Source organism: Asparagus officinalis, chromosome 4 (assembly GCF_001876935.1).
Source record: "Asparagus officinalis chromosome 4, Aspof.V1, whole genome shotgun sequence".
In the NCBI taxonomy this organism is placed as follows: Eukaryota; Viridiplantae; Streptophyta; class Magnoliopsida; order Asparagales; family Asparagaceae; genus Asparagus; species Asparagus officinalis.
In genome coordinates this window covers 80,445,639-80,467,176 of record NC_033797.1, presented here as the reverse complement: position 1 = coordinate 80,467,176, position 21,538 = coordinate 80,445,639, and the positions used below count along the sequence as shown (strand labels likewise).

The 21,538-nt window shown below is 44.0% G+C and overlaps 1 pseudogene; it reads right to left on the bottom strand.

Moving 5' to 3' along the window:
* Positions 1-20,489, bottom strand: part of LOC109838981 — a 37,864-nt pseudogene extending 17,375 nt beyond the window's left edge.

The window sequence follows — 21,538 nt, the reverse complement described above, 5'->3', positions numbered from 1 at the left end:
ATATCTTGTTGTTTATTTTGCTTATCCTAGCTAATATATATTGTTGTATTTCACACTTGCTAGGATAACTTATTAATAAGTTTTAATTGGTATTTAATCGGATTAGATTAGCATAAGACCCTAATCACCCCCCCCTCTAGGGTCTAACAATTGGTATCAGAGCTTGGTGCTCTTTGATTTAAGGACTAACCGCCTTGAGTTAAAGATCCAAGTTATATTTTTGTGCTAATCTTGTTTTGATTGCATTTGTATCTTGCTTGCATATTTTTACAAATTATGAATATGAATGATGCATCTTGTTTAGGCTATGATTCTAGTGTTGCTCCTAGATTAGACAATTTCCCCTATGCTCAATGGTGTGTTAGATTTAAACTATTTGTTAGATCTAAACATTTTGATTTATGGGAAATTATAGATGATGCTTATATTGTGCCCATTTTGGAGAAATCCAAGTGGAATAAAAATGATCATCGCATGTTTACTATGAACAACATTTTGTTAGAATATTTGTTAAATGCTTTTAACTCATCTATGTCTAACAAGTTTGTTCATTTTGATAGTGCTTACACCTTATGGATATTTATAGAAGCACATCAAGGAGACTTGGAGGCGATCCGACAAGCTTTGGAGGATCCCGCTTCAAGTTCATGTGGAGCATCATGCACACGGCCACTAGGCGATAGCCCTAGTGAGGTTTGCGAGTTCGAAACCATAAATGATTTACCTAATGATGAACTTGCTTGTGCTAGTGAAAAATTATTACATGCCTTTAACAAATTGCAAAATGATTTCATTAATTTACAAAGCAAGCATGAAATTTTGAAATCCGATCATGAGTTGTTAGCATCTAAGTTTGAAACTATTTCTAATGAAAATGTGATCCTTAAAGAAAACAATGAAAAATTAAAATTGGATCATGTTTCTTTAACTTCAAACGTTGCTAGTTTAACTCATGAAAGAGATAATGCCATGTTAGAAGTAAAGAACATACAAAATAACACTGCTTCTTTTATAAATGACTACTTATGTTCTACTTCTAAAAGTGCATATGTGCCTAAAAATGAAGACTTGAATCTTATGAAAAATTGCATTTCATCTTTAGATTCAACTTTGAAAATATGCATTGATAACCATAAGAAACTTATGGACAAGTGTGCTAAATCTAGTGCTACAAAATCACCCACACACTATGCACACTTGTATAGCAAAGTTTACAAGTGCTCCATTTGTGGTCGTAAAGGCCATTTAGCTAAATTTTGCTATGATGCACAAAAACATAAGAATACTAATCCTTCTTGTGCATCTCATCAAGTTTCTTCATCACATGTACACACACATGCACCCATTGCTCATCATAAGCATGCTCATGTGTATAGATGTGATCATTGTGGTAGATTTGGTCATTTGGCCAAATTTTGTTTTGATTTAAAGAGAGTTTCACATTTGCAAAATAATTTTAAAAGATCATCCATGTTTGCAAATGTTTCTAAAGTTTCCCGTGCACAACCGTTTGGTCAACATAAGCAAATGCTTCCTTTCCATTGTACTTATTGCAATCGGAAGGGTCATTTGAGTAATTTTTGTTATGACCGTGTTCGTGCACCATATATGCCTAAGAGGGTTCATAACCCTAAGGCTTTGAGCTTTATTGATAGGGGTCATGTCCCTAAACAATCCGGCACCAAGAATACTTGGGTGCCAAAATAATTTTTAAACCAAGAATTTTAGTGTTTTCATTTTTTCTCTTTCTTGGTTTTGAAAAATGTATTTTAAACTTTAATGAAAATAATTCCTTTTATTGGTTAAATTCTTTTGTTTTCATGATTATTGGTTTTGCTTTCATGAGAGGTTTGTATTTATATAACCCTCCGGGTTTATTGGGTGTTTATTCCCAAATCATGTTTACCGGATGCTAGAATATTTATATGGGTTGGAATAAGCTCAAGAGCTTGATACATTGTTACCTCTCTTGAAATTCTTTTGTCAAAGATTTTGTTTTGACTTGTTGCTTTGAATTCATTATATTTCACTTATATGATGATATTTATATGTTTGTGCTTATGGATCATCTATTCGTGCCTTATAATGTATTCCATATGTGGTTTGATCAAATCCCACAAAGGAGATTCTATTTTTGATCAAACATGGGTTTTGGACTCAAATCTTGATTTATGATTTCTTTTGGTTGATTTGTTTTCATTTGAAAACTTTTTGCATGACTCTCATGTTCCTCTTCTTTGATTTCATAAATCTATTCTTTTATATGGTTTCTATATTTTTTGTGCTAATGAGACACTTCTTTCACATTGATATATTCATATGTGTTCTCATTGTCTTTAAGTATGTGAGTTGTGTTTAGCATATTTTCCATCTATGCTTGCTCACATATGTTTGCCATGATCTTCATTTCATATATTCTATATGGCATTTTGATAGGGGGAGCAAATCCCTATATATATTTTTTATATACTCACCTATGCTCATTGATAGGGGGAGCTTTCGCTCTCTTAATTCATTTGTCCGCTTTTTGATGTTGTCAAAGGGGGAGATATATTGTGAGTATACATTTATATGCATGTGTATTATCTTGTATATGTTCATTTCCTTCATGCATATATTCCTTTTTGTAAATTGTTTGTCATCATCAAAAAGGGGGAGATTGTTGGCCTTCTTGTTTTGATGATGATTTACAAACAATTACTACAAATGTTGTTTGTCTAGTGTTTGTGCATTCCTATATTTTGTAGACAAACAACGTAGTTGGAGGATGGATGGAATAGAGCTTCAACGATCATATCCAAAGGAGGTTGGCGGAATGTCGGTGAAGCCTTGCTATTCAAAGTTCAAGATCCAAGTTCATGCTTCATCCGCAACGTGTACCAAGTTGAGCTACAATGAAGATCAAGATCAAGCTTGGGTAATCTAGTGTAGATTTATATTATGTGTGTTAGATACTCTAAGCTCAATATCGTATACACACACACTTATTGGTTTCTTCGTATATATATATAGTTATATATATACACAAGTTTTGGTTTCTATAGTCCATCCTTCTGTCTTCTTGAACTTTTTTTTTTGTGTCAACTTAGTTGGTACTTCGGGCATCACAACTAAACTGAAAACTCATGTAAATTATGGCCCGTAGTGGCCCTTTTGCTTATTCTGTTCACCTTTGCTTTGCGCATACAGTTTTCTCTCTTTGACTGCGCCGTTGGGCATTTGAATTGAACTTGACGATCCACTGATTGTCCTGTTTAGGACTTAGTCGTATTAAGCTCTTGTTTTGCTTTCTGTTGCTCATAGCGTGGGATCGGATTAACTCCGATCTTCGCGTTGTAGCTCCAACGGGATCGAGAGAGTAACCCTTGGATCGCAATAAAGAACAAACATTCGCCTTTACGGCCAACTGATGAACTTGACTTCGACTCGCTTTTCGGCGAGTTGTTGTATGGGGGAACCGACAGACAGGTTGTCTGTCGAACCGTGTTCGACAATTGTCGTCATGTGGGAATGTGACAATTGATTGTGGTAGGAGTCATCGCCTGGTAGACTCTACCTATCAGTTATCCTAAAGCAATGTTAGGACATCTGGAATAGGTCAAATAGTTCAGGGACGTAGGAGTGTGACTATTGACAGAAGTAATAGCACGTCGCATGGTAGGCTATTACTTAGGCTATGCTATTCGTAAGAATAACGGCGCCAACCATCAGAGGTGATCATTAACTTGATGGGATCTTGTCGCGATTGGAGCGACCGTGGGGGGAGGCTACCATTTCTCAGAATAAGAGTGGTAAGCGGATTTTGTCAGAGGTTTGATGTTAACTTGACGGGGAATGTCGTGATTGGAACGACTTTGAGGACCCACCATCCTTTAGAAGAGGATTGGTAAGTTGATTTTGTCAGAGGTTTAATGTTAACTTGACGGGGAATGTCGTGATTGGAACGACTTTGAGGACCCACCATCCTTTAGAAGAGGATTGGTAAGTTGATTTTGTCAGAGGTTTAATGTTAACTTGACGGGGAATGTCGTGATTGGAACGACTTTGAGGACCCACCATCCTTTAGAAGAGGATTGGTAAGTTGATTTTGTCAGAGGTTTAATGTTAACTTGACGGGGAATGTCGTGATTGGAACGACTTTGAGGACCCACCATCCTTTAGAAGAGGATTGGTAAGTTGATTTTGTCAGAGGTTTAATGTTAACTTGACGGGGAATGTCGTGATTGGAACGACTTTGAGGACCCACCATCCTTTAGAAGAGGATTGGTAAGTTGATTTTGTCAGAGGTTTAATGTTAACTTGACGGGGAATGTCGTGATTGGAACGACTTTGAGGACCCACCATCCTTTAGAAGAGGATTGGTAAGTTGATTTTGTCAGAGGTTTAATGTTAACTTGACGGGGGATGTCGTGATTGGAACGACTTTAGTGGATCCGCCATCTCATTGGAGAAGATAGGCGAATTGGATGGATTTGTCGTGATATGAACGACTTTAGTGGATCCGCCATCTCATTGGAGAAGATAGGCGAATTGGATTCCGTCAGAGGCTTTCGCCCGAACGGGTAAAGTAGGAGCAGTTTAGCCTCATGTACCAGTTGGAGGGCGCTGAGGGCCAGTTTAGACTCTTGCACTCGTGGGAGTTTGTGAAGGAGCACTATGGGTAGTACTTCTTCAGATACTTGCCGTTGATGGGCATCATGATTTTATCGCCGTTCGGTTTGACGAGGCGATAGGCGCCGTTCGAGTAGACTGTCTCTACTACGAATGGCCCTTCCCATTTGGACTGGAATTTCCCCTTCTTCTTGGAAGTGAGGATCATTGGTCTACGGACGGATAGGACGAGCTCTCCTTCTTTGAAGGCTCGGCGCTTGACTTTCTTGTCGAAGCTCCTGGCCATCCGAGCTTGGTAAAACTCGATGTGCTGCTGAGCTTCCAGTCGCCTGTCGTCCAGCGCTTCGAGTTCTGCGAGTCGAAGCCGGTGATTCTCCTCGGCTGTCATTCCTGTTGATAAGGCGACGCGGAGGGATGGAATCTGAATCTCTAACGGCAATACAGCTTCGCAGCCGTATACCAACGAGTAGGGCGTAGTGCCAGTCGGTGTGCGAACCGTCGTGCGATATGCCCACAGGCTTTCGCCTAGCTTTTCATTCCAGTCGCGCTTGCTAGTGGAAGTCAGCTTGGTCAAGATCTTGATGATCGTCTTGTTGAAAGCTTCGGCCAAACCATTCGCTGAAGGGTTGTAGGCCGTGGACGAGAGGTTCTGTATCCGGAGTTTGTCGCAGAACCGGGTGAAGGCATGGCTAACGAATTGCGTGCCGTTGTCGTGAATGATACGCCGGGGTACGCCGTATCGGTATATGACATGGTGCTTAATGAACTTAATCACGTCGCTAGTCTTGACTTCTCTTAAGGGGATGGCTTCTGCCCATTTAGAGAAATAGTCGGTGATCGCGAGGATGAAGCGATGGCCTCTCGCCGATGGTGGAGAAATTGGCCCGACTATGTCCATCCCCCATGCCTCGAAGGGCCAAGATGCCCTCGTCGGATGTAGATCCTCAGGAGGCTGGTGCATGTAGTTGGCGTGGATCTGGCATTCGTAACATCGCTTAGCATAAGCGACTGCATCAGTAACCATCCCAGGCCAGAAGTAGCCCATCCTACGTAAGCGATCCCAAAGCTTGGGTCCGGGCTGATGAGCTCCGCACACGCCGTCATGTGCTTCGCGTACGGCTTCTTGCGCCTCTGCTTTTGAAAGGCAGCGAAGTAGCAAGCCGTCATATGACCTGCGATACAACGTTTTAGTGGTTGAATCGTAGTAGAATCGCGAGGCACGTCGCCGGATAGACTCTCGTTCCTTCGAATCCTCAGGCAACATGCCGTATAGGACATAATCGATGATCGGGAGACGCCAGTCTTCCTGATCTGGCTGACCCGAGGCTTGATGAGTGGCGTTTGCCTCTGGGACGTCTCTGGGTCGAAAGAGTTTTCGGCTGGCGACAGCGACCTTTTGGGTCGTTCCAGGAGGCTGGGCTAAGTTAGCTGCCAAGGATGCGAGAGCATCCGCATGGGTGTTCTTTGAACGGAGCACGTGCTCAATACGGAAGCTCTCGAATGACTCCACTAGTCTGACCGCTGCTCGGTGGAGCGGGATAAGATCTTCATTCCTGACTTCGTATTCGCCAGTCATTTGTTTGACAATGAGTTGCGAATCGCCATAAGCCTCCAGATGCTTTATCCCGAGCTCTTTGGCTAACTCGAGCCCTATGAGCAACGCGTTGTACTCGGCTACGTTGTTGGTACATGGTTCCGTCAAGGAAAAGGCCCGGGGAAACACGTGACCATGCGGGGAGGTGAGGGCCACTCCCACTCCTGCAGAAATAGAGCCGCTCGCGCCTGCGCGGGACGCACCGTCGAAGAACATCTGCCACACCTCCGGCGACGAAGTCATATTGGCTTCGGGAGGTTCATCCGGCAGATCTTCGAATAGATCGGTCTTCTCCCCCAGCGGGTGACTAGCCATGAGATCGCAGATGGCTTGTCCCTTGACCGATTTCTGCGGCATGAAATGAATGTCGTATTGAGAGAGCAGAAGTGCCCACCTGGCCAGGCGCCAGTTTAGCGCTGCGGGTTGTGTCATGAAGACCCGAATGGGATTCATCCGGGAGATGACATGGATGGTTTGGCCAACCAAGTAGTGCCGCATCTTTTGGATAGCGAACACCAAGGCTAGGCATTCCTTCTCGACCATTGGGTACCGTTGCTCGGCGCCCTGCAAGGTTCTGCTCAGGTAGTAGATGCCCTGCTCGTGGCCTGCATCATCGTTCTGAGCCAAGAGGGCACCCAGAGAATGTTCCATAGCCCGTATGTATATGAGGAATGGCCTTCCTGAGATTGGCGCCGCAAGGACAGGCGGATTTGAGAGATAAGCTTTGATCTCCTCAAAAGCCTTTTGGCATGGCTCATCCCAGACGAAGGAGGTACCTTTCTTCATCAGCTTAGAGAAGGGTTGGCACTTGCCCGAGAGATTCGAGATGAATCTTCGGATATAAGCCAGTCGTCCTTGAAGGCCTCTCAGCTCTTTAAGATTTCGGGGTGGTTGGAGCTCTTGAATAGCTCGCACCTTGTCTGGATCAATTCGGATCCCTTTCGTCGTGACGACGAAACCGAGGAATTTACCGCTAGACATCCCTAAGAATGACTTGGTAGGATTCATCTTGAGCTGATGAGTCCTCATGAGTTCGAACATAGCCTTCAAGTCTTGGAGGTGATCCTCCTTATGGCGACTCTTCACGACCAAGTCGTCCACATAGCATTCGACCGTCTTTCGCAGATGATCTCGAAAGATCATGCTCATGGCGCGTTGGTAGGTTGCGCCGGCGTTCTTGAGCCCGAAAGGCATGACGGTATAGCAATACACCCCCATGGGAGTTCTGAATGCAGTGTGTTTCTCGTCTTCGGGGTGCATTTTGATTTGGTTGTACCCCGAGAAGCCGTCCATGAAGGACATCCTCTCGAATCCGCACGTATTGTCAATGACGACATCCGTGATGGGCAGAGGGAATTCATCTTTAGGGCACGCGGCATTGAGGTTCCTAAAGTCGATGCAGATGCGGATCTTGCCGTTCTTCTTCAAGACTGGAACAATATTCGCCACCCAGTCGGGGTGTTGCTCCTCTCTGATGAAGCCGGATTCAATCAGCTTTTTTACTTCAGACTCGATCGCCTCCATGATTTGGGGGCGAAACCGCCTCTGCTGTTGTTTGACTGGCTTGGCGTCAGGGCTGATGTTGAGGCGATGCGTGGCGACCCGCGGATCCAGGCCAGGCATATCCTCGTAATTCCAGGCGAAGACGTCAATGTATTCCCGTACAAGGGCGATGAGATCCTCTTTTTCTTGAGGAGGCAGACTGCCGCTGATGAATATGGGTTTGGGATTCGCCTCAGTACCCATGTTCACCTGGAGGACTTCGTCTTCAGTTGGTGGTTCGCGCTGTTCGAAGCGACTGTTCCACTGGGCGCTAACGTGGCGATCCCATGTCTCGTCGTAAAGTGGAAGTTGTTCGTCCTCCGCCATTTCGGCGGGGTCTACTGTAGCCATGTTGACTGTAAGGCCATCGAACAGATCCCTTACGCTAACGTCGGAGTCCCAGGCCGAGGTTGTTGATGACTGATCTCCTGAACATGCATAATCGAAATCCTCGTCGATGTAAAAACAACACTCCGATGAGGAGGAGGAGTAGCCTAAGCCTCTCCTAGTCCTGTTGAAGTAATTTGAGGGCTTTCCTTTGGGGACGTAGGCGGGTTTGATGACCGTCTTACGTCCTCGGCCGTAATTCAGGCCCTCCAAGCGAGTGAGGTCGTACCCCATGTCGCTCATCATGCGTTTCGCCACTCGACTGTATTGCGAAAACTGGGGCGCTGGGTCTTCGTCCTCATATTCGTCCCATAGCGTGCATAGGGGATGATCGATTCGACCGAAGATGATGTCTTTTCGATACCTATTCCGTGCTGGCACGACGAACACAGCTTGCGATGACTTGATCGGCTGGGCGATCGATTCGACCGAAGATGATGTCTTTTCGATACCTCTTCCGTGCTGGCACGACGAATACAGCTCGCGATGGTCCGATCGGCCGCGTCTTGAAGATGTATGATGAACATACCGGCAAGTGTAGAGAAGACTCACTGTAGAGTGTCGACCATGAGTTATTAGGTGCGTCATCCTCGGATGAGGAGCAAGACGACAAATAAGCAAAGTCGGATTTCTCATTCATGATAAGCTTTTCTGCCTGAACGGCGTTGGTTACATGGTGACTCTCGTAACCAATTACAATTGACTCAAAATCGTTCAAAATTAAGCTGTCACCGTATTCAGGCTCGCTGTCCGCCTCATTGCCACTCTCCAGTTCTTCTGCTGGTGGCTGGTCGGGGTCCTGGAACAGCAGAGAGTTCGCGAAGTAGTTCTCGACGCCCTTAAAGGGGTGTTTGTCAGCCACTACTGTTCTTACCCGCTCGTAATCATCCACGTACTTTAAGCACTGGTGTAATGTGGACGGTACGATCCGGTTGCCGTGAATCCACGGACGTCCCAGGAGTATGTTGTAGGAGGGTTCAGCATCAATAACGTAGCACGTCACCTCCGTCTTCATGTCGCCTATCCGACACTTTAGGCGGATTTTGCCGAGCGGGCGGGTACCCGTGGCGTTAAAGCCGAAGATGGTAGTCGAGGTCGAGGCTAGGCGCTTCGACGGTATCCCCAAGTGTTTGATTAACTTCAGGGGCACGATGCTCAGCGCAGACCACGGATCAACCTGGATCCGATCCACTTTCGCCGAGCCGACGTATCCTGTGAAGTACAGCGGCCGGTCATGGGACGTGTTCTTGATGAGCATGTCCTCGGGGGTGAAAGTGATGCAGGGGATCTGTCTCTCTGAAACTTGGCAGCAAGTTGTACAGCCCTGTTCGGTTCCCGTTTCTTTTGAGAAATGGGTCGAGAACGCCTCTGCGTCAGCCAACGCCTCTTGTAGGGCTTCCCGGGTAGGCCTAGACAACCGGAGGAGGTCGTACACGGTGATTCGCGCGGGTATGCTTTTCAATTGCGCGAGCACGTTGAACCGGTAAGGCTGGCGGCTTGAACTTGGCTCCTCATCTGGATTGGGAGGGACTGCTGCGGCTGGCCTCGCGGGAGGTCCTGCCGGGTTTTCCGCCCTCGCGGGATATTCTTTCGCAAACTCCTTTCCGGCTCTCGTGGCGAAGACGTTGGTGTCTTCTTCAGAGTCGGTTAAGACAGTCATCGCCGCGTCATCTCTATCCAGGATGGCGGTGAAAACGTTGCAATGCTTTCTCTTAGCCTCCTTGGAAGGCTGTGCGGTCCACTGCTCGTCGTCGAGGAGGTCCGGATGGACCCACATCACTTGCCCTGATGGCAGAGTTTGTGGAACCAAACCCTTCTCCCGCTGGTTGTGAGGATCGTCGTTAGTGATCTTCAAAACCGCCTTGGGGATAGGAATTATCCCCGCCAGAGCTTGAACCTCCGGGAGACCCGTCGTTCGCCGTCACTTGCTTTTGGACCTTCTCTTTCTTCAAGACCCCCGCGTCGTAGAGAGCCTGGAGTTTTTCCTTGAGGACGTAGCACTTGGTTGTGTGATGGCCAAGGAATCTGTGATATGCACAGTAACTTCGGTCACCGGTTTTGTCCGCCTCCTCAGGTTTGGTGGCTTCTGGCAACTTAATTCGCCCACTCTTGAGTAGAGTGTCGAGAGTCGTCACCACCTGGTCTTCTTTGAAATTATATTGTCGCTGGGGACGTGGCTCAAACTGCCTGGGTTTAGGCTTTTGAGTAGCCTTTGGTGCCGGGGCGGTGTCGACTGCCATGATTTCTTTTCCCCTCGACCGAGGAGGATTCTTCGGCGCAGCTGGCTCCGCTGCTCCCTTTTTGGACTATGGCTCTTCGGCCTCCAGCCTCTTGATCATATTTTCGACTTGCTCGCCTTGGCGAACAAGCTCCTTCCATGTCCGGGTCTCTACTGCCCCAATCTTGGACAGGATATGGATCGACAGGTTGTTGCGGCACATCTCAATCAGCGTCGCCTCGGAAACTTGGTCCCGATAGTGGACTGACCGATTCCGAAATCTTTTTACGAAGTCGTTAACCGACTCCGACTTTCGCTGCTTCTCAGCGAGGAGAGTGGCCATCGACACTTCCGTGTCATCGTCGAAGAAGCGGGCGAGGAAAAGCTTTTCAACGTCAGCCCATGCCTTGATAGAGCCGGGCTCCAGTTTGCGGAACCATTCAAAGGCTACCCCCTTGAGGGTACCTATGAATAGTCGAGTGAGAATGGCGTCGTTCCCGGTAAGGAATCCGGTCTGCGCCATGAAGTAGTAGATGTACTGCGAGGGTGACCCCTTGCCATCAAACTGTAACAAGCTGATAGGCTTGAATTTCGCTGGGTATGGGACTGTGTCCCATTCGATGGGGTAGGGACGTACCACCCCCAGCTTGTTCATATTTTGCTGAAGCTTCAGCGCGTTCAGTTGGTCCTGGAACTCGTCGAATCTTTTGTCACGGGTGCTATCCGCGGTGTGCGATGTTCCTATCGATGTTTTGGAGGAGTAATCGGACTGCCGATCATCCTCTGTCTCAGCCGCTGGTCGGTGAGGAGGTACCCACTCCTTGTCCCTGGTTTGCCGGGGTAAGGGACGTTGGGTCCTCTTCTTCTTCTTCTTCTTGTTCAACAGCTGCTCCATCATCTCTCTTAGAGAGTCGATGGTCGCCTGTTGTTCCTCCAGCTTTTGGGCCATTGTTTGCTCGGTATCGAGTCCGGTCATGTGCACTCTCGCCTGCGCGTCTTGACTTGAGCGCGAGGTCTGAGATGTGGCCGCTGCCGAATGAACCTCGTCTTCGCCGCAGGAGGGAGGTACTAGGGTGGAATAGTCAAACCCAATACTTACCCCCCTGCGACTGCGGGTTGCCTCTCAAATACCGAAGGTTTCGCCGTTCCAACGCATTGGCAGTCGGCGAGGACCGTGTGGATGAGTCTCTCGCAATGACACTGAGGATTCGCCTCGTGAATAGTGCGTTTGCGAGTCAAGAATTCTCTGAGGTCTTCTACGGGTGGTTGGTGACAACCCCCGGCCTCAGAAGAGTCGCTCTGGTGAGCTGACGAGAGATTTTTGGGCGCTCTCTCTGGCGCTCGTTGGGTGGAACGCCTTGGTGTTGGAGTCGGGCGATCTCGCCTTGACTGGCGAGTCTTCGCGTTTGAGCGAACTCCAGTACGTGGGCGAGTTTCGACCCCATGTTTAGAAGAGCGGGTTCGGGAGGAACCGCCTATTTCCTTTCCTTTACGTTTATCCGCCAGATGGTTATGGCGAGGCTCGCCAGCCTTCGAAGATTCGCCTACTCGGGTAGGCTCACTTGCTGAGAGTGGGTTATTCGCCTCAGGGATATGACCTGAGAAGCGAAGTCCTCCTGAGCGGATGGCTCTGCCGCCTTCGGTTGGCGCTCCTGATTGGGAGGGCCTTCCGACGTCGGGCAGTTTGCCTTCCCGTCTAGTGTTTCTCGGGCCTGTATGATGGTTTAGGCCATCGTGAGAAATGGAGGTTTGGACCTCCTGTCTGACGGGTGTTTGCCGTCGCTGTTGGTTAGCTCCCCCAGCGGGGAGAACATCACCGTAGGTTGAGGCAGTGTGGTTTGTGCCGGAGTGAACCGGCGCTTCCTCCGAGGCAGGCGTCTGCGTGGACCGCTTGGCGATCCATCTGGCAGACCCTCGCCTCTTGCGCTCGATCTCTGGCTTGGCCTTGATCGATTGCGAGGGAGTGGGCTCCTCCGATGAGACTCGGTTGGAACCCTCGGGTGCGGAGTGTAGGGTGAATATTTGATTTCCCGAAGAAAAGGGAGTTTCGTTTGTATTTATAAGAAAGCTTATTACAAACTAACAAATCAAATGTTTACAACAGAAGCAGAGGGAAGGCCCTCTTTGTTTTGTGTGGGGACTTTAGGTGGCTATAGGACGCTTCGCTCGATGCTCGGGTCGAGTCTGCTTCCCTTGGACCGTTTGAATGAGGTTGCTGGAGAGCTTCAGTTCGCAGTAGAAGCTCAACTCGAGGGAGTTCGGGTCTGCTTAGTTCGCTGGCGATCGGAGCTCGGAACTAAACAGTGATGCTGCAATGCAAAGGTTATGCAGAGAGCTTGGTCTCAACTCTTTTCTCTAAGTTTGCGACCTCTTCTCCAGTGTGCTGGAAGGGGCTTTTAAATGGAAGAAGGACAACTTGACTCCTCCTTGAATTGTGGGATGTGACCACATCTTCTTCAGAGACGTCTAGCTGCTCCTCGATACCATGAATGGTCATTCCAGGGATTATGCTTTATGTCCTGTCACCTATGAAGGGAAGGCCCATTCTTGTATATGAGGCAACGAACGACTGCTATCCGAGTGGATTTGACCAGCATTAATGAACCGCATTTATGAGTTCGCAGATCGATGAAGTGTCTGTCCGATCACTCGTACTGTGCGTGACCGCCCGGCGTGCTTTGAGCACGGTGCTTTCTCCTTTCCGGTCAGGAGAGGCGGCGAAGTAGGTGCACAGTACTCGAGTGAGTCTAGCCAACTTGCCGAGTGCCGACGGATCTAGCTCCTGGCTCAGACAGCCGAGGTGAGTCGCATTTATGAATGCTCAGGTTGACTCGACACCTGTCCAGTCCTTCACGCTGTGCGTACTGCGAGCGGCCGTTTGACGGTCCTGGGGTACTGTGCTCTCTCCCTTCGGGTCGAGAGAGATGGGAAGGCCCATCTCAGTACGTGGGGTAGTGGATACCCAGCTGTACTGACGGTTTTGGGGCTTGCTGGCGGATTCGACTCCGAACTCGGGCAGGCGAGTTGAGCGAAGAGCGAATTTCCGCCATCCTGATCGAGCGAACCTAGAATCGAGCATATCTGACGTCTACGCGACTTAGGCCCGTGCCAGAGAGTTGAGCGTGCGAGCTCTCCTCGTAGGCGAATTTCTCGTAAGCCTATAGAGGTATTTTTTACCGTCTACAGTTATCATCAGCAGAGATGTTATCTTTGTAGAAAATCAACTACAAAGTGGTGAAAAAGAAAGCAGTTCAAGGAAGGACTCAGAGACTATAGCTGTTTAGGTAGAAGATAATCCGAATTCTTCTGAAGCAACACCGGAGCATGATGTACAAGAACCAGTCTAGTCCGAGGCTCCAGAAGCTCGAAGGTCAACTCGTGAGAGAATGTCACCGACTTGGCACTCGGAGTATATTACGGAGAGTAATGTTGCATACTGTCTTCTAACAGAAGATGGAGAGCCATCAACTTTTCATAAAGCTATAAATGACATAGATACATCTTTGTGGATGGCAGCAATGCAGCAAGAAATTAAAGCTCTCCAAGAACAAGACTTAGGAACTTGTGTCACTGCCATAAGAAAGAAAGACCATTGGAAACAAATGGGTCTATAAGATCAAGCGAAATGGAGATGATCAAGTGGAGGATATCGTGCTAGATTGGTGGTAAAAGGATATGCTCAGAAAGAAGGTATTGATTTTAATAAAACATTTTCTCCTGTAGTTCGACTTACAACAGTCCGAATATTCTTGGCTATGAGCGCTAGATTTGACTTACATCTAGAGCAGCTAGATATGAAAATAACATTTCTTCATGGAGATCTTGAAGAAGAAATTTATATGCTCCAACCAGAAGGTTTTGAAGAAAAAGAAAAAGAGAACTTGGTTTGCAGATTGAACAAATCTCTGTTCGGTCTAAAGCAGGCGCCGATGTGTTGGTATAAGAGATTTGATTCATTCATCATGAGTCTTGGATACAACAGACTTAATTCAGATCCTTGTGCATATTTCAAGAGGTTTGATGAAAATATATTTGTTATCTTATTGTTGTATGTTGACGACATGTTAGTTTCAGGCCCTAACAAAGATCGTATCAAAGAATTAAAGGCTCAGTTGGCTAGGGAATTTGAAATGAAGGATTTAGGATCTACAAACAAGATTCTAGTGATGCAAATTTACCGAGACAGAGTTAATAGGAAGATTTGGCTCTCTCAGAAGAACTATTTGAAGAAAATCTTACGGCGCTTTAACATGCAAGATTGTAAGTTAATTTCTACCCCACTTCCTATTAATTTTAAGTTATCCTCCAGTATGAGTCCTAGTAGTGAAGAAGAGAGGATGGAGATGTCTCGAGTACCGTATGCATTAGCAGTGGGAAGCTTAATGTTCGCGATGATTTGTACAAAACCAGACATTGTACAAGCAGTGGGAGTGGTTAGTCGATACATGACGAATCCTGGTAAAGAGCATTGGAATGCTGTAAAGAGGATTCTAAGATACATTCAAGGAACCTCAAATGTTGCATTATGTTATGGGGGATCTGATTTTATTATCAGTGGATATGTTGATTCTGATTATGCAGGTGATCGTGATAATAGTAAATCCACCACAGGCTATGTGTTTGCACTTGCTGGCGGAGCTGTAAGCTGGATTTCAAAACTACAGTCAGTTATGGCTACTTCAACAACAGAAGCAGGCGATGTGGTTGAAGATAGTGCTGGAGGAACTCAGTCATGAACAAAAGAAGATTTTTCTATTTTGTGACAGTCAGAGTGCTTTGCATTTGGCAAGAAATCCAGCCTTTCATTCAAAGACCAAGCACATTCGAATTCAGTATCACTTCGTTCGTGAGAAAGTGGAAGAAGGAACAGTGGATATGCAAAAAATTCACACTAAATATAACCTAGCAGATTTTTTGACAAAAGCAGTCAATACTGACAAATTCATTTGGTGTAGATCCTCCTATGGTCTATCAGAGACGTAAGCAACATGAAGATGACAAGATAGAAAGAATGGTGTGAAGATATGATTGACACTCAATCAAATCTTCAAGTGGGAGATTGTCAGGTGCCTAATGAAGCCACAGCGCTGAAAGCCCACAGCCGTAATGGTTGAAAAAGGAGCGCGTGGGCCCCACGACCGAAAAACTCACCAACTGGTTCTTTGACATTTGAAAAGAAAACAAATTTTGTGGGTCCCACAGCATAGTAAAATATTAATATTTTACTGTGCATATTGTTTTTCAAAATCCTATAAATAGGCTCAAAATCCTTAAGGAAATCTCATCTCAGAAACAACTTCTTATATAGAAGAGTGAGAGAGAAAAAATAGAGAGAGTTTCTCCTTGTAAAGAGAGAGAGAGTTTGTAACTCCAGAGTTTTTCTCCTCGTAGTTGATTCTTCTATCCGTGCCCGTGGACGTAGGCAATCAAGTGCCGAACCACGTAAATCTGTGTGTCTAACTTTTTATCTCTACTTTTGCTCTACTATTGCTGCGATCCTGCTCTATTGAACCCCGGGTTTGTCCCATCAGTTTTAACTGTCTGCAGGTAGGTAAAAGAAAATACATATCATAACTGGAGGCAAAGACGTGACAACAACAAAATTTCTTATAATGAATAGATGTAATATCCATTAAAAAAAATCTGCTATAGGACTGAATGGATTGACCTGACTCTAAGCTGGGAAATGGGCTGTCAGCCAATTTAAAAACACAAACTCAATGGCAAAAGATATTTTCAAGTGAAAGAATCAATAGTTATCAGGGCAAATCATATTCTTAAGAAATTGCAAATTATATACATACATGTACCGATCAATTTGAATTCTGGAATGCATATTAGACCCAAACATGTAATAAACTTGAATTGTGAGATGCAAATTACATACACGCATGCACTAATCTACTGAATGACCAAACTGTGCAGCTTTAACCATATTCGATCGCATGGGGCTGCCAAATCATCTAATATGTCAGCAAGTAAGTTTTTGAAACCACCTAGAACTAAAACATTAAAGTTGACACGTAGTTCAGTTCAAAGTAATTAAAGAACTTATTTAAGCCCTCAAAGAACCAGCAGACAAAGGAGCACATATTCACCTGAGAACTCAGGGAATTATTCAAGATTGCATCAACTGATAGAGAATCCCTCCTGTTTGAGCCTACTTCAGAGCTAGCTCTTCTCCTTGAAAGTGCTTCTTTGGACTTATGAGCCTCTGCTGCTTGCTCACGCATCTGCAATGATCCCGAGAAACAATATGCCTATTAAAAATTATAATCTTAAAACAAAGCAATATCTTACGAATCTCATTAGCATGGAGAGATCTCCTTCGTGTTTTTAAAACTTAGAACAGAAGATAACCAACAGATTACAAGAGATTTTAGAGGTTCTAGATCTACTTTAATAAATATGAAGCATCAAAATAGATTATTGAGCAAGGCCTATCTGAAGCAAAGATAATGATGTTTTAGAATCAACCAAGTGATAAACTTTACTTAAAAAACTTTACTCAATAATCACGTAATCAGTTATATTCAGGGACCTATGAAGATCTTCAGAGGTAAGTGTTATATAATTATCTTCAATTTGCATTCAAGATCAAAACTTTTTGTGCACCGCTTGAAGTAGAAAACCATAGATTCAAAGGAAGTAACAACTAAAAGAGTTTTTAATAGCGAATAAAACAAAGAAACGAATAATCTTTTACACATGAGAAACGTGGATGCATGACATGTGCCAAACAACTTGAAATGATACACAGAGTGAATATTTGATAAGTTCTTGAAGAATCCTGACCACGCGAAATTTTTTTTTTATCAATAAGAATTTAAGTTCGGAAGACAGTGTTTTGGGACATCAAATTCTTCCTCCCTCCTGTTTCTCTCTGTATGCTGGAGCAGGAGTACACAAGAACACAGCAAGTAGTTATGTGCTCAGCCTATTTGGCGCTACTAATGTATATTTCTCACATTTCTGATACAATATCTTCTTCTGAAGACCAAGGGATATTTATCTAAATTGCAGCTCACAAATTTTTTTCCCCCGATAGTAATGGCAGCACACAATATAATCAAACATTTCACTATATAATAGATATTCATTCATAATTTAACATTCGTTCACTAGTTTCTATCTTACGGTGGCAGAGTAGCAGTGCGCTAAAGAGTTTTGCTGCTGTGCAAGAGGTTCGAGTTCAATCCTGCACATGCCATGAATCGCTACAAACTATGTTTAAGAGAGGAACAGATACTTACTATCACTTAACTTTTTGCTATCAACTATCTGTTACATGTCAATTTTCTTTCAAGTTATGCAGTGCATATGCCAATTTAAAAGTAATATCAACAGAAAGAAACCTTTAAATCAGTAACATTACTAATCAAAGCATAAATTTATTAAGCTATTTGCGAAGCCTACCAAGACAGCTTTTGATATATTGGCACTTCACTGTTTTCAGTTAGATGTTAGTACGAAGTCTGGCTCAAGAGCATGTAAGAGCTCTTAAAATCTGAAGCATACCTGAAATGTAGGATCCAGTACGCAGTAATCACAGGATCAAAGTAAGGCTTCTTGCCAGATGCAGGAACCACCATGCCATATAGGTATCAATAAGCTCAAGCAGAAAAGAAACACCTTTCCTTACTGCTGGTGGTGGGGATAAATCAACTGGAACCAAAGGCGGATATCTCAAGAGCTTATCACCTCGCGTCCTCATGTAAGAGCACCTATAAATCGTCTGAACAATGCGTGATGTCTCATGTTCGCAACCTAAATGGTTCAAATATAAGTTCTCGTTATTAATGAATCTTTTTTCTTTTGCATGGAAATAACTTTTCAAGAATTGTTTCATACTTCTTCTGCACAATACTTAAAAAGAACTGGCCTTTCTTTTAGTCAACGAACAGCAGTCTTGAGAAGGTCACCAATTTCAGGATTATCACTGTCACCCAATTTTTTACATTCTGCTTGAACCCCACTGGAATATACCCCAAAATAAAAAAAAGAAACATGCCAGACTTGTGTTCCTGAAATCCAGAAATAAACTAATAAGTTATACGATATCTAGAGTTTTACACGAGAATAAACAAGGCAAAAATAATTTTCAGTGACTAATGAAGCATATATATTCTTAAAACTACAAAGAAAATATAGCATTTGCTGCATTTCACAAATTCCAGGCCATTCTGCAATATTATATAAAATTCTGTCAGAAAGATTGTTCTCCTTGTTCAATTCAGATTTACTAATCATGCTTATTGGGATGAATCTGATAAGGCAAAATAGATGAATCTGATAAGGCTAAATACTATCGGATCTTTTCCTGAGGCCAAAAACTCTTTTTGGGTCTAATCATCCCCTTCTTGAGCCGTCATGTAAGCAATCAAAGGCCCAGTCCTCAGTCATTCTAGGCTCTTAGTCTCATATATAATGTTTTTGGAGGGCTGCTCTTTGGTACCGTGAGCTTAAATTCTGCGAGCAACAACACATTTTCTCCCACCCTCTGTTGGCTGTCTGAGTATTTTACCAAACTCCTGTCATATTCACAAGGTCCGCGGATTATACCAAGAGATAACGAAAAATACTTTCATGTCTGCAACATTTGGTTATATTTTCTGATCTTATATGCTTATTAGCATGTTGAAAATAATGATAACGTATTACGTAATGCTCTACCCTCTACTAAGAGTTAAGGGGGAAAACGTGAAAAAAGTAACACATAATGTTGGCTACTTTGTTTATTAATTATTTAGATATTTCATAAATACAAACTATTCGTAATGACTTTAATGATTAGAACCATCAAAATTTTCAAACATGAAAGGACGATTGGAACAATTACAGGAGTTTATTTAGAAGGCTTCATTTTCGTCGAAAGAAGTTAGGATTTAGAAGCTGAAAAGGCATTGGAGGTGGGGACGGAGATATGATTTTCTTCATTGGCGAGAGGATCTCCAATGAGACATGGAAGCCAAAGAGGAACCAAATAGGAGCCTTGTCATTGGCAGAGATAGAGGACGAGAAGTCATCTGCGAGACTTCGTCTTCATCGATGGTGCAAGAGGAAGAAGAGATCGAGAGACTTAGAGGAGGTAGAAGGGAAGTAGGTGAGGGGGCGATGGAGATGAGGTCAGTGGATCGCTAAGATTTTTCACGTGAATGAAATTGCGGTCGAAGGATTCAATTGAGAACACATTTCGGTTAGTGTGATACTGATTTGGACGGTCGAGATATCGCCATTTGTACAAATCCCAATTTAACTCAATCTAACAAGTGTTAAATAAAGCTTAACGTTAATAAAACACATTTTTTGGAGTTATTTTTACATTAAATGCAACACAGGTTTTTAACCTGAGTTTTATAATACTCTAGCTCTGCTAGGTGTTGAAACAGGTTAAATCCATGTTTCGAATCGGGTTTTTTTACATTTCTCCTTAGCTCACAACGTGGTGAAAAAAGGCGATGATATTGATGATTCTCACAGTTCATCTATCAACCGGAATTCATAATACTTTGTCTTATATCAACCAAAACCATAAATAATATAATAAAAGCAAATAATCGTATAATGCCAAAAGCTTTCTATAATCTGAGAAATGTTACATTAAACGATGGGCGCCTTTAAGCGTCAGACCCAGTGCCTAGCACCTAAGTAGTTTCTACATGTTTTTTTTTATTTTTTTAATTGTGATATTTGAAGATATATATATACACACTCTCTCAATTAAAAATGTATAAATACTAAATACCGACATATATGCTATCCAAAACTATAATAGTCAATCAAAGATGCATACATACTAAATAGAAAGACATGATATCTCAAATCTAGAAGTTTAAGTCTCAAAATATCAGCAAAAAGACAATTAAACAGGAATAGTCTAGACTCTAATACAATAAATTAACAATATGCATATAATCTTATTTCATCATCATGAAGTTTCGCCTCTGCTCCGTCATCGCTATCCTCCATAAAATCCATCTCTATACAATCCTCCTCCTCGTCTAAAATATCATCATCAGAGACAAGAGACTCTTCTTCATCAACAGTCCTCGAAGTAGAAGCATTTGAAGGTCCTGCAAGCCCAGAACTCTTCCTATTCTTTGCATCCTTATTCACTCCTGATATAGCCTTTACCATCCTCCAATTAAGGCCCGAACCCAGATGAATCTCTTCCTCGTCATCGGAGGATGCTCCTTCCAGAATCCATGCTCATGCTTTACTATGATCATTAGAAAGTAGTAAGTTCTTATTTTCTCCTCTCCTCTTCTTCTGGTTGAGCTTTGAGTTGAACTTCACATAGATTGGGACCATGTCAAGGAATAAGACGGAGTTGCCCTTGGAACCTTAACATTCCAAGGGGTTCGCACAGTGGGTTATAATAGACAAATAACAGCCTTACGACCAGGCTTGTTCATCAAAGAATACGTAGTTGGTGAAGTGGCCAGTCCGGCGAATACTTTTGTTAAGATATTTATGGTGAAGAAAGGAGAATTTTCTGTACAAGTATTCAGATCTCCTGGCTGGGTTCATTCTTCGGTGACAGGACGGTGGACCCGAATGACCAATTTTATTTTGGAGGAGTTGGAGACACCTCTTACCAAAACTGGCCTAAAGATTCCTGTGATGACTACTAAATACAGGATCATCCAGAGCCACTATCACTTTTTCTCTATCTTGGAGCGATACAACCCTGAGACTGGCACCTTTTTTTACTCCAGTAGGAGAATTGGGTTTTGCTCTTCACAAGATGCATAACATCTTAGGTCTACCTTTCGTTGATTTACCATATGAAGAATTTGTTCCGGGATCAACGGAACTTAAAATTTTAAGAAAAACCAGCCCTGAAGTTTACTCCACTCTCTGGGAAGTTATGTGTCACTTTCATATTTGTATGTAATAGATGGGGGCTTGAGAAAGTGGTGTAAAACAAGTATCTTAGACAGAGTACTTATTCCAGAATATAACTAATAAGGGAGCTTCAGTGACCAGATTACCTGCGAGTACTTTGGAGGAGATTCAGACCCGAATCGATGCTGCTACCTCTCATTATACAAATGAAGCCAAAGAGGACATTTTCCTGCTTACATAGAGTTTGAAAATTTCCACTATCAAGCTCAGATCCCTATCTTATTTGGTCACTGGATTTTATGCGGTCGACCGCCGCACCCAATGCGGTCGACCGTACA